Source organism: Punica granatum, chromosome 4 (assembly GCF_007655135.1).
Source record: "Punica granatum isolate Tunisia-2019 chromosome 4, ASM765513v2, whole genome shotgun sequence".
Lineage (NCBI taxonomy): Eukaryota > Viridiplantae > Streptophyta > Magnoliopsida > Myrtales > Lythraceae > Punica > Punica granatum.
Window position 1 is genome coordinate 29,928,558 of NC_045130.1, and position 15,861 is coordinate 29,944,418.

Genomic DNA, 15,861 nt, shown 5'->3' on the forward strand with positions numbered 1-15,861 from the left:
CACACACACATATAAGTTAGTCTGAAAATAAGAATATCATATTCCTACAAAAAAAAAATCATACATTAGGGTCATCAAATGAGTGCGAATTTCTAACCTTTCAACTAATTCTTTAATTTTTTTATTTGTCAAATGATTAATTGCAATACTTTTTTTATAATTCTTATTTATGTGCAAATTACTATTCTAATCTGATTTAATATGCACTTATTTAATGTTAAACGTAGTTAGTTTTACTATATAGTATGGATTATACTAGGCAAAATCTAGAGTGTTTTTATGTTAAATTTATAATTCTATTACATATACAAAAGTCTGAAGCTCATAATTGTGTTTCTCCACATTTTAAATTTTCCATTTTACTATTTCATATATGTAGACACTTTTCTTAATTCCTATATTGTCGATTCAATGAACGTGAACATCTTCCTAAACTTCATTCACTCATTCAATGTATGAAGACATATTTTATATTTTCTGTTTAAAATTAAACATGACCATTTGTATTAGTGTCTGTTGAAAGAAAAATAGTGCATTATAGAAATTCAACGATATATATCCAACTCATTAAATTGTTTTTGCACTTACAACTACCAATTATGTCTTCTAAACAAGTAAATCACGATGCCTTCCCTACTTAAAAATAGGGATGATCATGGGACGGGTTTGGGACAGTTAGATCTTTCCCATCCCCAAACCCATTGGGAAGGGTCAACTCCAAACCCTTTCCAAACCCATTAAGAAATTAAAGCATAATTCCCAAATCCTTTCCATGAAGTTAACGGGTTCCCACTAAGAACCCGTTTTTTACCCATTATCCAAAAAAAATTGTGAAAGGCAGCAACAATGAAATCGATATTTTATTACATGATTTTTAAACAAAACAATATCAAATTACAGTACTATTATATAACAAGCATATGCTCCAAGAATTTCACCCCAATAACATAAAGAAACAAATCTTCCTCAACAAACATCTTAGTCCTTTTATGAAATTTGAACATTCAAACCAAACAATTACAAGCATTCACCAATTTAATTAACAAGGTATTTCCTAAGAGCGAGCGGCGATAGAAGAACAATGAGAAGAGGCAATGAACCTTAACTGAGTTAACAGGGGTATTTTGTAAATTTAATAAATAGTTGGGAATATTTTGATCATTTTATACCTTAACGGGATTGAGATGGGTTTTATGGCAAAATACCAAACCTTTCCCAAACCTACAGGGTTTTCATAAAAAAATTCTAAAACCTTCCCGTGATCCGTTGGGTAAAACCCTTTAATGCCCCAATAGGGTTTGGACGAGTTAAAACCCATTTAGGAAAATCTTTGATCATCCATATTAAAAAAGACATGCTATATACCTCTATATCACTAGTTTTTAATAATAATAAGATAAAATAATAAAATGCACCTTGAAAAACAGACTTTACATCAAGCGTGTCCTCGAATTATTTTTTACATCGTATAAAACCTTGACTGTTGTAAAGCACACCTGATGAACCCATACGTCTGGCTTCCGTTAAGAAATGGACGAAATCATTTAACGTGACATTTTTTATTGTTTCATGCCTTTTTTTCTCTTACATTACTTATAATCTTATCTTAATAAAAATATGAAAACCCAGGAAAAAAGAGAGTCTACCGTGATGGAATTATAGAGAGAGAGAATTAGAGGCTGGGTGGGGTGTGGGGAAGGGGAAGATCAAAGGCAGGGCAGCTCCGTTGCCCATCGCCCCCCAAGGCGACCTCGGCGGAGAGGTAATCCCTTTTGGCCGCTTTTCCTATGAGGTTGTACATCGTGGATCGGATGAGTCACAGCTGCAATGGAAGAACGCGACCTTCGCGAGCTCAGAATTAACAACAGTGGTAGTGAGATGTGGGAGACATTGAGCTCGAGATGGCAGTGCGCTCGATTATGGAAAAAAGAGAAAGAGATAGGGGTTTTGTGTGGGGAAGAATAGATGGGGGCTGTGGTCGTTGGAGGGTCAACATTGCCTATGTATCTCCTCTCTCACTTCAATTTTTTGCACCATGCTCTGCTTCGTGATCCTCTCAACATGAATAATGGGCTAAGCTGGGTATCCCTTTTTACGTCTCTGCTACTTCATTCATAATTTAATAGGGTGGACATCACTCTTTCCTCGTCGAGATTTCCGTGATTTTTCACATCACTCTTACCTTTTTCAGTCCCTTGTTTGATTTTTTAAAATGTGATTACTTTACTGAAAATTGAAGGAATTTTAGAACACTTGTTCGTGTGAATTGGTGGATTTGCTTCTATTATACTTGAAATTATGTTTGATTTCCCTCTTCTTGGTGAAGTGGGAGAAAAAAGAAGGGCATGATCTGGATTAGGGAGGAGGCAATTGGATGGTGGGAGCTTTTCGGAATTGCGCTTACTTAGTTGAGGTCGTTGCGGTGCCCAGGAGTGACCAGAGACCTCCCATGGGTGGTAGAAGGGAGGGACCGTGGCTGGATGGGAGCTCCTGCAACGGTGACTTCTCGACCTTGTGAGTAGTCCCACTGGCTACCGCCTCCACATATGCACCTGGAGATGTCGCTTCGACGGGATGCCCTCGTCGTCGACCCCCTCCCTTCCTTCCTCTCTGGAATTCTAAGGGCTTGTTTGGTTTTAGAATAGTATTTTAAAATTACAATTCTAACTTAACTCTACCCACTATAGAACAAAATAACTCCTACAAAGTCAAAGAGTGGGGTCCATTTATATCACTTTTTTTCACAACAAAACAACATAACTCATACAAAGTCAAAGGGTCGGCCCCATTTATTCCACTCAAAATCAAAATCAAAATCTGATTTTAAAATTCTACTATGAAATCAAACGCAACCTAAGTAAGATGGTTTTTTGGTTTTTAGTTTTATTTTTTGGTTTTATTTTTTGGTTTTATTTTTTTTATAAAGAAAGGAATGAGAAAGAAAGAGAGAAGAATAATAAAAAAGACGGTGACAATTAGAAATTGTCACATCATCATTTTATGTTATTTCTTGGCGGAAGACATCTTCGGATGTGCTTTCCAACCGGTAAGATTTTATGTGATATAAAACATAATTCAAAAGCACGTTTAATGTAAAGTTCATCTTTCTAGGTATATTTGATAATTTTCTCTAATAAAAATCACTCAAGTATATTATTATTATTACCCTGAAGCTCCCCTACTTGTTTCTCTATATTTTTATATTCCTTACACGATATTATTTTAAGTTCCTTCTCAAAAGAAACTCATGTACAAAAATTGTATCCTTTTGATTTCAATAACTGCGGTCTTTTCGCTAATCACATTTAACTGTATGGCCCTCATCGCTCTCGCTATATATATATATATAATGAAAAAAAAAAGACAGCCTCAGGACTAACGTTCTCCCTCATTCCCAAAAAAAAGACTGCCTCAGCCTCAGTACTAAACCACGCACCCCAACCACCCCCCCACCCCCCCCCCCCCCCCCCCCCCCCCCCCCCCCCCCCCCCCCCCCCCCCCCCCTGTTCGGCCGAAACTCGTTGCTCGAAAGACACCTCCCTGGCTACCGACACGCCTGCTCCCTCTCTGAACCTCCACCCGGCCCGCCCCTCCTCCTCCTCCTTCCCTCGCCATCGACCTTCGTTTCAGTGATCATTGCCCTTCTGACCACCCTTCGGCTAACGGGTTACGATCACTTTCTCACGCTTCTTATCGCGATCTTCAAACAAATGCTTCACCCTGCCACTTCGTGCCTTCTGCCTTGCTCTTACGATGGACTCTTTTATGAAACATCCTGTACGCACCGCCTTTCCTCGCTCTCCCCTTGTTGTGTTCGGGTTTTCTCCTTCCGCATTCGTCCCTGTTCTGCGCCTACAACCTGCTCGTGAAAATGTCTGTGAAATTCGCAACGACCCTGTGCCCCTCCCCCCCCCCCCCCCCCCCCCCCCCCCCCCCCCCCCCCCCCCCCCCCCCCCCCTCTTTTTTAAATAAAGTACGAGTGTGGGTTCTTGTTTGTGTTCATATGTGCAATATGTGTTGTTGATGTCGTGGTTGCTGGGCGTAAAAGTTTGGACCTTTGACATATCATTTTAAAGAAGATCTCAAAAAGTGTAATTTCTTGTTCATTAAATTTCGTGAATTATTGGCAAGATTTGTCAACTCGAGTTCTTTCCTATTGTTACTTGAACCTATAATATATAAATTTACATTAGTTGCACTTCGTAACAGGGTGAGACACATGGTGTGCGTGGACTTGTAAGCCTGTTGTTTCATTTCTTTATCTCCTCACCGTTCAGGATCATGGATGAGCCAACTATTGAGTCGAGAAGAATGATTCTGGTATTCGATTTGCTAAACCTGGTGTTGTTGATGTGTTGATTGCTGGGCGTGATTCTTGATTAGTCTGCTAGGCTGAAATTTAGGTGCTTTAGTATCTAATTTCCAAATAATCGGCAACATTTATCAGCTCAAGTTCTTTCTATGCTTCTATGGTTTTAGGCTACTGGAATCTTTCCGGATTATATCTTGGACCCGTAATTCAGTCTTATTGATTGCTTGCTGTTCATAAAGGATTAGATACATGGTGTGTCTAGATATGTAATCCATTTGTTTGTTTATCTTTATTGCTTTTTCAGGATCACGGTTGAATAGGCTTTCGAGAAGAATGGCTGGCGGTAATTGGAAAGGTATAGTAGTTGGTTAAGGCTGTAGCATTCTGAGGTCAATCTTCGCAGGTTGAGGGAATAAAAGACCTCCTAGACAAGAGAGAACATAAGGTACATATCTTTTATGGGGTAATTTTTTTAATCCTGATCATCTACCGCCTTCTGGAATTATCAGACTAATGATTATTATGAAAATAAAGAACATATAAAATTAATATCGCTTTAGTTTTGATCCAACGATTATGAATTTATTTGCAGATAGGTGCTGAGATATTTAAAGTAGTTTTGACCTGCCTGCCTAGGCGATTGCTAAGAATGCTGGGACAAATGGCAGTGTTGTCGTGGAGAAGGTCCGTTCTTATTGACCCATCATTTTTACCAAACTTTATTTGCTTGAGATCCAGGCAATTCGTGACTGAATATCATACACTTCTCTATAAATATTTTGTGTCTGCAGATTTTATCAATTGACAAGGTGAGGTAGGGATATATGCTGCTAAGCGCAGCTACGAGGATCCAATGTCCACTGGCATAACCGATCCATCCGAGGTATAAGTTTTACATTCAAGAATCAACGCATTTAAACATTCAAAATGCACTCCATGAAATAAAAAGAAAATGGTATCATATATGATAATATTATATCATCTTTTGAAAAAAAATAGATTATTAACCATTAATAGAGAGTTCATACTTTTTTACAAATGAGTGTTTTATTATTAGTTTCAGCTATACACTATATTGATTATTACAACAACTATTACGATGAATCAAAAAATTGAAGAAAAATTTCCAACTCGCGGCATGGTGTGGGTTTGCCCCTAGTTGACATGGTTATAGATCAATTGGTCAGTTTCACAATATGTTCCGTAAATAACCACATCTTGACATAAATATTTATTTGAAAATCTTTTAAAAAATAATATATTATATGATGTAAATATCACATTTGATCAGAAAATATATATTTGATTAATTTAATAACTAAATGTAGTAGTAAACTATCATGTAAAAAAATTCAAAAATATATTATACAGAAGATTAATAAATTTGGGAACTTTTCTGTAGATGACAACATTTTACCAAAAATAATTATTTTACCACAGTTTATCAATGGCCCTTGATTAATCCAGTCAGCCCATTAAGGGTAAAGCTCTTATAGTATAGATTTTCTCAATTCATAAGACTTGAATTCAAGACCTTGCCTAAAGGGAACAAGCGCTTGAACCAATCCACGTTAGTGCCAAAAATATAATTATTGAGAATTCACAAGTTCAAAAATTCATGATTTAGCCATTTATTTTGGCAGGCTGTGATTTAGCCATTATTTGAAAATTGAAAGGATTCGCAATATATTATAATAATAAACTTAAAAAATTCAAAAAATATCATTGATCATTAAATATCAATTCAAAATTGAAAGTTCATAATCTTTTTTATTATATTATAAAAAACTAAAAACTTTAGATTTATAAAATAATATTCTGAAATTTTTTTAAATAAAAACTGTAAAAGTTTGAGAAAATTTCGTTGAATAATCTAAGCATCACACAGAGTCTTTACTTTCATAAATATAAATATAAATATATATCTATATATATAGATGTATAATAAAATTGACCTTGAGAGCAATACATCCTATTAATGTTTCTCTTGATAACGCCTGTAATTACTAAAAGAATTAAAAATAAATTATGAAAGATGAACAAAATTAAATTTTCACTCATTAATCTAATGCTAAGGATTGGAACATAAATTAATATTAAAGAATTACATCTGACAATAATTTACATAGATATTGAATATAAATGGTATAAATTTTTATAAAATTAAAGGCACTGAATTATAATCTCGCATATTAGTGACGAATTAGAAAATCATTATATGATATATGAAAACAAATAACATTAATTTCATCATTATATTTCCTCGTATAAATGCTAAGAGATATGGGATTTCCTTTGACGAATCAAATCTAAAGAAAACAAGAAGAGAAAGTGAGAATTAATACTCCGTTTGGTTTCGCAGTTAAAATCACAAAAAATTTAACTTTAATTTTAACTCAACACACTATATAACAAAAATACACATTTTCCAAGTCAAAAATTTTAACTTTAACTTTAACTCAATATACTACACAATCATTTGTCATTTTCCACAATCAAAATCAAAGTTACTTTAACTCTAAAATCAAACGCACCATTCAATCATGCTAATATTTAGCTACAAGGACTACCAAAGGAATTAGCAAATGGCCTTTCCCATACACATTTCACCTAACAGTTAGGTTTGCCCGGGAGTTTTTGTAATAGAAGGCTAACACATGGACGCCCCTAGTGCCCACATGTAGGAGACCACATTAGTTTTCCGTTAGAAAATTTGACGGTCGGACCTAACTATTTGACGGAATAAGACTTAATATGGAGGTTCTCAAGTATTAGTTCATTAAATATTTATGGACCAAAGTGTCAATTCACTCATTTATTTTTTCAGTTTGGGTTGTGTTTATGAACTTAATACGGTTATTGATGTTCTCATTAAGTTTAAGTGATTAACTAGTTTGAATAGTTGTGTGATCGAAGAAACACAGTGAGGATATGTTTGGATTGTTTATTGATAATATTGACACACTATTGCACCATTATGAACAAGGGATGACATAATATAAAATCTATATGTGAGGTTCAATTAATTATTTAAATCCTGTTATATACTAAATATAAATACTAATTCTAAAGGTTAGACTGCGTATTAGTCGAAGGTGCAAATAGGATAATATTCTATTTCCCACATTGGTTATCCTAATTATATTATATATCTGATATTTCTAATAGTTGTATCGGTTTTTCGTTATTCTAAAATCTCTAACCTGTGGGTGCAAGTAGGGGTATGCACAGATACCGGGTATACTCGGAACCGGTCGGAACCTACCCGTTAGGGTAGGGTTCGGGTAGCTCATATTGAAAATAAGATAGGGTCCGGTTATTAAAATAAGAAACCGGTGAAAACAGGTTTCGATTATGGATCCGATTAGTGCATAATGTATCCCGAACCGGAACCGGAATCGGTACCCAGACTCGATAATAATTTCCCATAGTTATATTCAGACATATTTCTCCATTTTACTTTATCGTCTTCACCTCTCTCTCTCTCGATGGAAGCCTCGCAATCCTTATCGTCGATAACTTTGGTTCAACGACCTCGGTGTGTCATCAGTAAGGCCTGATCGTATTACGAATGTTTAGTTTTGTAGATGGATCGATGAGACATATTTTTATTTGTATTAAATGTATTGCGGATTAATCTAAATCTATATCGACATTTTGTTTTGCGTGATTAGGATTATGGATGAGATATTTTCGGCTTTATTTAGAGAGAGAAAAAAATTTACAGGTTCCAACAGGGTACCTGGAACCTGTAGTATAATACAGACTCCGGATATGTTCCGGTTTCAAAACTCAACAGGGTAGGGTTCGGTTCCAAAATTTTGGAAACCCTTCCTTAAAAGGTAGGGTCTGAGTATCGTGAAAAAAATAGGTACCCAGACTCAAACACCCCTAGGTGCAAGGACCTTTCATCTAGCTTATAAGATTGTTTCCATATCTCTTTTTATTCTCAATTTTTTATTATTTTGTCAAAAGAAAGACTCATGAGCTTACAAAGAGGTAGGAAAAAAAATAAAAAATAAAAAGATACGAGAGTTTTATTAATGAGAATTAAATCCCGAACTTCTTGATTCTAAGTCGAGGACAATATCACTGCATCAAATCCCGTATCTTTCTTCAATTCTCTATTTTCTAAAAGCCATACTATGAGACTAATCCTCTCTTTAGTCTTTCCATTTTCTAAGTAGTCCATGAGGGGTTAATTAACCTCAATCTATCTTTATTTGATTATGGATGATGGTAAATATTAAAAAAAAAACTATGCTCTTCTATCTCTCCTTAATCATGACATCTTTAGCAAAACACAACAGGATGCAACATTTCACTGTGAAAGGGAGGGTGAATGCCCTTGGACCATTTATCTGCGTACCTCCAAGGAAGCGGGAAAAGACAGGTCCACTTTATATGAACAGTAAGATTTTATATGGACAAAGATTTTACGAAAGATTTTTAAAATTTCATGCATGAGTTTTATATGAACAATAAGATTTTACGAAAAATCACAACTATATCGTATTCATCTATCCACATTATTTTGAAAATAATGGTTCCTATAGAAATGTGGAAAATAAAATGTACTTCTGGACATCCGCCTCAGGAAATTGATTGTACCCATGGCATGTTAGCTTCCTTTGACTATCGACCTTCTATTGTGGTGCAAGTCATTGTGTTTATGGAGAGAGGGCTCTCTCGCTGGCCATGAACTTCATGATCTAACGAGCTCTGGAAGCTTGTGAGAGAAGGAGGTTTCGGGTTCGGGGGATCTGATTCACCGGAAAGCATCAAAATCACAGACAACATGTTGGGTCGGTCCGTCGCATGGTCCTGAATGCAAAGAAGGCCAATGTGTATGCATTTCATTACTTCTAGCTTGATGGAAGCAACTGAATCAGTCAATATTGCTTCGTCAAGTAACTCCATTCCTCTCCCTTCCCTCCAAAGCTCCCATGCCTAAAACAAAGCAAAGCCACTTGCGAAGTAAATAATTGGGAGTGATTAAAACTAAAGGTCTAATTGACTACAAAGAAGGAAGTCCTTTTTTTTCTTTGGCGATTACGCTGAAGGAAGTGTTCGACATATTTTCTTATGATTCGTCTTTTACCCTTTTCTCGACCGTGATGAGGATTTTGATAATTTGAGAGATACCTGCAAGCTATTGAAAGTGTAGAAAAAAATTGAAAGATCCAGAACATATATATGTGTGTATATATATATATATATATATATATTGTGATAGTCCTATGTTAACCACGACATGACTTGTTGAAATAAATCGAAAGCGCAAAGATAGCCCTATACTATATTTTCATCCTTAATTTACGATATGTTTGATTTGAGGCAATTAACAAAACATTGTTACTTACATAAGAAAGGAGATTGAGGATTTTTCCATGGTAGCACAAACTCGTATTCTTCTTGCTGCTTATAATTTCTAACATCAGAACCCCAAAGCTGTAGACATCGGATTTCTCAGAAAACATTCCACCCATAACATATTCCGGAGACATATATCCACTGCATTAAATTTGATATGAAAAGGCTGTTGGTTAGGCTCACATGAAATTCTATAGAATATACAAGTAACCGATTCATATATAGATTTCATGATTAAGTCATTCCCTTTCTTTCACTATACAAACCAAAGAGGAAAATAAAGAATCAAATTATTCTTTTCTTTCCTTTCTCTCAAGAAATAATATTCCACACTAAATATTAAGCCATATAAGAGAGTCAATATGGGAAATAATAAGAGCTTACAGTGTTCCTACAACCCTGTGTGTATTCATCAAATCTTGAGTCGCTTGGAAGACTCGTGCCAATCCAAAATCTGAAATCTTTGGATTCATCTTTCGTCGAGGAGAATATTGCTAGCTTTGAGGTCCCTATGGATGACTCTTAAGCAGGAGTCCCGATGAAGATACAACAACCCTCTAGCTATGCCATGGATGATATTGAAGCGCTCCCCCCAATTAAGTTCTCCCTTTCTTCTTGAATCTAAATAAGAAAAAAATACCATATATGCACAGATTTTCACCGAAAAACCAATAGAGTACTATATATTTAGAGCCTGAAAATGACATCCTCTACGATAATCAATTGCCGTCTCTCATATAGATGTTCTTATTGAGCATCAAATATTATGTAGCCAAATAATCTCATAATGTAAACTAATTTCATGCACTTGATGACACAAAATGTGCAAAAAGTGTCCCGAGACATTTCTAGTGCTCGAGTATTTGTTGTAATAGATTGATGATACAAGTCCAAATGAGCATGTCAGTCTCAAATTAGTTTTTGAATCATATTTCGAAAATATTCAGTGATGATTAAATGCGATAGTGAGATACCGAAGATGTACCAAAAAGGAAAGTATCCAAGCTTTTATTCGGCAAGTACTCATAGACTAAGATCTTTTCTTCTCCTTCAACGCAACAACCCACGAGCTTGACAAGATTCCGGTGCTGAATCTTCGATATCAGTACGATCTCATTCTTGAATTCTTCTATACCTTGCCCCGAGCTACTTGAAAGCCTCTTCACTGCAACTTCCTGACCATCTTGTAACCTTCCCTGAAAAAGACTCACGAATCGTTGAATTAAATTTACCAGCCAATGTGTCGTGAGAAAATTTTCTAGTAACCTGATCTCTTGTACGTGAACAAATTATTATTTTTATGATAAAACAAAAAAAAATCACGTAAAGTTTTCAAAATCAGGAAAATTGATGAAAAGAAAATCCTGACCTTATACACGGGGCCAAACCCTCCTTGCCCGAGTTTGTTTATGATGCTGAAGTTGCTTGGGGCAACAAGTATACTTTTGAAATCAATCATTGGCAACTCGGATGACACATCTTCTTTCTCTTCCTTGCCAATTTTTCCTAGCAGCTCAGCTCTTCGAGTGTCAGCTTTGATGGTTGAGAGTCTCAGCATTTTGGACATTGGACCCCCCTATATCGAAAAATATATGCCAAATGAGCTTTAGAAATCATTCAAATGCCAGCAATGGATAACACTAGAAAGTTGATGGATTAGTTCACTCATAAATCTATGAGCCACTTCATCTATTTCGCATTCTCTGAACGTAGAGAAGAGTGGCAAATTTTTAATTTTCTTGAAAAATCAAAGGCTTTAGAAGATTACACATTTAATGCACTGGTGGCAAAATTTTTCCCTACATCCATTTATTTTTTGAAAAAAAAAAGACACCTCAATTATCAATCTTTGGTACTTTGGCTAATTTCATCATAAATCTTTTTTCTTATCAGTTATATCCTCAACTTTTTCACATTTTTGCCAATTTTTGATCCTACCCATTGACGTGGACTTTGAAGCCAATAAAAGGAAGCCACTTGTCACTCCTTTTCAAAAAATTGATTTAACATTTGTTAAAATAAAATTAGAATTTTGAAAATTAAATAAACCAAAAAAGAAAAGAAAAGGAAAGGGAAAAAATCAAAAGACGAAAGGGAAAGACGGCCGCTGGTCGGATAGGAAGGGAGGAGATGGGGCATAAGTCGGTGACGACCACCTCTCCTTAGAGGTCACTAGCGTCCTTAGAGCATCCGCAATAATGAGGCCCAATTCAGGGGGACAATTGCCAAATCGGAGGGCTCCACATGATGTCATCTCACCCGAATTGTTCCTGAGGGAAAATTGTCTCTATTGCGAGGTCTATTTTGCAACCCATTTGTGACCCACGTGTTTTTTTAAAATTTATTTACATAATTAATAAATAATTTTTTAATTTTTTATAATTATGTAACTTAAATTTCGAATCAATATATTATTTTATTTTATTTTTGAAAAATTACAAATTTTAGATTCTTTAAAAAAATAATTTCAAAATAAAAATGCAAAGAGCCGTCTCTTTGTAGTTTTTCTTTCTAAAGATTATGCAAAGAGCCGTATATAATTTTAAAAATAAATAAAAGGGAATTTGGAGTGGCTGGCGTGGTAGGCCACCTGCCACCTAGCGCGCTCCAAATGCCCCCATCCCCTCACAATGGGCGGACACAACTGGCCGGCCAGTTTGCCTAGTCAGCAGCAACTGGGCTGGATGTCCCCCTGTTGTGGATGCCCATAGATGACGTCAATAGAATTGCACTAAATGAGAGACGATACGCGAAACATGGTGGTAAGGGGTCACGTGTTTAGCTTAATTGCAGGACAACATTAGTTTTTTTTTTTTTTTTGGGTTATAAAAAGAGGTATATAATAAAATAAAAATCATAATAGTTAATATAAAAGCATAGATAATCCCACCATGAAAATCTAATATACAACTTCTTAGTTAATAGGCTTGTGCGTAACCTTTTATATATGCTACACCCCATTTCTCACGGCATGGTTCTTTCTCACCTTGTTATCAGTAAGATAACAAAACGATCATCAAAAAATTCCTTCCCGAGAGAAACTCACCTGATTCTCCCTGTGTGCTGTGCCACATAGAAAACCACACACGAGGTCAAATGACAAACCTGTTTTATTAGCTCTCGACCTGCATAGAGCATATACACCTGCTCCTAGGACGATAATGCCAGAAATGGTTGTGAGGCTGATGATAATTTCCCCATTGACCCTTCGTTCTGATTACTTTTTTCTCCATCCCCTATGATAACAGAGAATATAATGAGTATTAAGAAGGAAACTAAAGGGAAAAACGAAAAAGAGACGCGTCGTTTTTGTCACCTCTTTCTGCAGATGCGAGTCGGAGGAACAAATCTTCGCCAGACCCGTTGAAGCTCTGAACATCGATAAGTTCATCTAACCATATCATACACCCGATGGTGTCCACATAAGCATAAGCTGTGCAAGAACAGTTATTCAAGCACTGCCTCTGGCAGTTCCCGGCATCCGCATCCGCATAAGGTAAATAAATCGAGTCATCTGGCAACTTCATCTGACTCAGTTTCAAGAAGTAATCAGTCTCCTTCGCCTCAGTTGACGACGGCGCTCCTGTGTTCCCGTCTTTTTCGCATACTAATTCCTTTTTCCTTCTGCAACCACTGGTCCAGTTTCCTCTTTTCCACTCTCCTTCTGACTTAGGCTCGAATCCTTTCAGGCATTTGCAGATAGGCGAAACAGATAAGTCGCATATGCCGAAAGGGCCACAGGTTCCGTATATCTCGCAGCGATCCGTGGGTGCTTCCCACCCTTTGTACCACTCCCCTTCTTGAGACGCCCTTTTGACCGACTCGAAAGACCCTTCTGATGAAATGAACATGTACATAAAATAGGCGTTGATCGTGGGTGAGAAACTAGAAACATTGGCTACCGAAAAAGCAAAATATGTGGTGCCCTGTTGAATGTCTTGTTGGACACTATACCCGCTCAGGTATCCCTTATCCATGCCAGATATCCCGATATACCTCGATTTGTCCCATTGGCCACTCTCCGGTAAGGCGACGATCCATTCCAAATGAACAGTTGTGGGGGAATCTCCGAAGTAATTCCGAAGGAATAAATTCCCGGTGAGGGATCGGTATCAGTTTTCCATGATATCAGGTCCCGCTTCTCTCCAGTTTTGACATTAATTCCTATCTTCATGTCAGGGAGAAGGGTGTCGGTAGGATGATCGAAGCTCTGCCAGACAATATTTCCCGACTCGACGTCCCTCAGCAAGAAATTCCCGGTATCCAGAAGCACTGCGGTGGAGCCGTTTGACTTAACGGACACATTAGTCGACCATACCATATTCTGTGCCCCATCAAGAAGTCTCAGATTTCCATCGGTTCCTATTGCTAAACTCGCAAGCTGGTCCTTTGAAGGGAGCGGACGATCTCGGTTGGCTACCCAGACAATCTTGGAGGGTGTAAAGTTTTTGTACCACAACCCGACGTGCTGGTAGCTCGACCCATTTGGTGTGAAGAAGCCCAGCTCAAAGATTTGGCTTGAGGAGATGAGAGTTTGATTCGGGAACAGCGGCTCGGACAAGGAAATACTATAAACCGCAGCGGACGGAATTAATGATCGGAACAAAATGAAGAGGAGGAAGCTGGAATAATACACTGCATTAATCATTATTGTAGACTATAAGAAGAGCTCGAAGTGAATCTTCTGTTTTCATTTCAAGCCTGCAATGTACATTACAGATTGAAGAAGTGAACGAAACCGTTGACCGAGCGATAATTGACTCTAAAATTAAATTTCATAAATATTTTTTTTTGGTAGAAAAACTTCATAAATAATTGATGTCATTTGACAAAGTACCCATGTATAATTAAAAGAGAGTGTAGCGCAGTGGCGCACGCTCTCGCCTGTTGACATAGCGGTCACAGGTTCGATATCTAGTGGGACTATCGTACCCCTTTATTAATTATTTAGGATTCTCTTTCATTATTCTATACCTTTGACCTCTTTTGTAACAGAAAAAAAAGTACGGATGTATAAATATATATATATGTATATGTATATAAGTATCTTATTTCATAGATATTATAAATCTTATTTTTTTAGAAACCAAGATGATCTATACGTATTGAATGAGTGAATTATAATTTGTAAACAAAGCAGAGATCGATTATTGTCAATATTAAAATTAGAAGAGTAGGTACAAAATTGTCACTTAATCAATTTATCATCTGATAACTGACAACAATATCTTCTTGACATGATTGAGCAAAGACGATGTCAAACACGAAAATGTCAAATGTTGTGAGGAAACAATCAGACATTTTAAACTATGTAGCTTGTCGTTTCTTATAAAACAATAATATTAATTATGAATATGAGAGTTAAAAATTATATTCTATAAGTTAATTAGAATAATAAAATCAAAAGGAAGTAACAAAAGAAAAGGAGAAGGAACCAAAATAGAAAAGCGGGCAAAATTACTGAATGAGAAAGGGGAAAAATGAAGAAAATAATAGATGGAAAGGGGAAAAAGTGACCAAAATAATAAGTAAAATTAGATGACCAAATACTCAACTTTCAACAATATAATACAAATTAAGATGATGCCGAAATTACCAACAACAAGCACACAAGTTCAGGTAATGATAAGAGTAATTGTTGGAAGGAGTAATAACTTAAATGCTCCAATCCCTGAATTGCGAGAGGGATGCCACTTACAATTTAAAAGATGAAAAACTGTTTTATCATTAGTGTATACATGATAATAAATAATTTTGCCATTGTTAAATTAAAGAAATTAGAAAATTATTAGAAATGGGGTTGTGAGGTTACCTTATGCTAATATCCATCGCGTTTCTACATATTCCTTCTTTTTAATTGACCAGGACGAGTCTTCAGTATAAATTACTAACAAATTGCCAACTGCATCATATAATGATTGAATTGTAAGAGCAATCTCACACACAATTTAGAAGATGAAAAAGTTGATATTGTAGTTTGTTTTATCATTGGTGTATACATGATATTAAATAAATTTTCCATTATTAAATTAAAGAAATTAGAAATAAGAAAGTTATTGAAAAATGAGGTTGTGAGGTTACCTTATGCTAATATTCATCACGTTAGTCTTCAATATAAATTATTAACAAGTTGCCAACTACATTATATAATACTCTGTATTAAGTCATCTGCACGA

General features: G+C 36.0%; 1 long non-coding RNA gene and 1 pseudogene across 2 annotated transcripts; one reads left to right on the forward strand and one right to left on the reverse strand.

Moving 5' to 3' along the window:
• The first annotated feature begins 1,621 nt into the window (after window positions 1-1,621).
• On the forward strand, window positions 1,622-8,616 carry LOC116204669. Of its 2 annotated transcripts, XR_004156391.1 has the most exons (7): window positions 1,622-2,082; window positions 2,327-2,514; window positions 4,210-4,320; window positions 4,617-4,757; window positions 4,905-4,996; window positions 5,104-5,195; window positions 7,532-8,616. It is a non-coding gene; the product is annotated as an uncharacterized LOC116204669 (long non-coding RNA). The 2 variants fall into 2 exon arrangements; XR_004156390.1 differs by having other exon boundaries at window positions 1,623-2,082; window positions 5,104-8,616.
• Window positions 8,617-8,947: 331 nt separating this feature from the next.
• Window positions 8,948-14,371, reverse strand: LOC116204307 (annotated as a pseudogene).
• Between the last annotated feature and the right edge of the window lie 1,490 nt (window positions 14,372-15,861).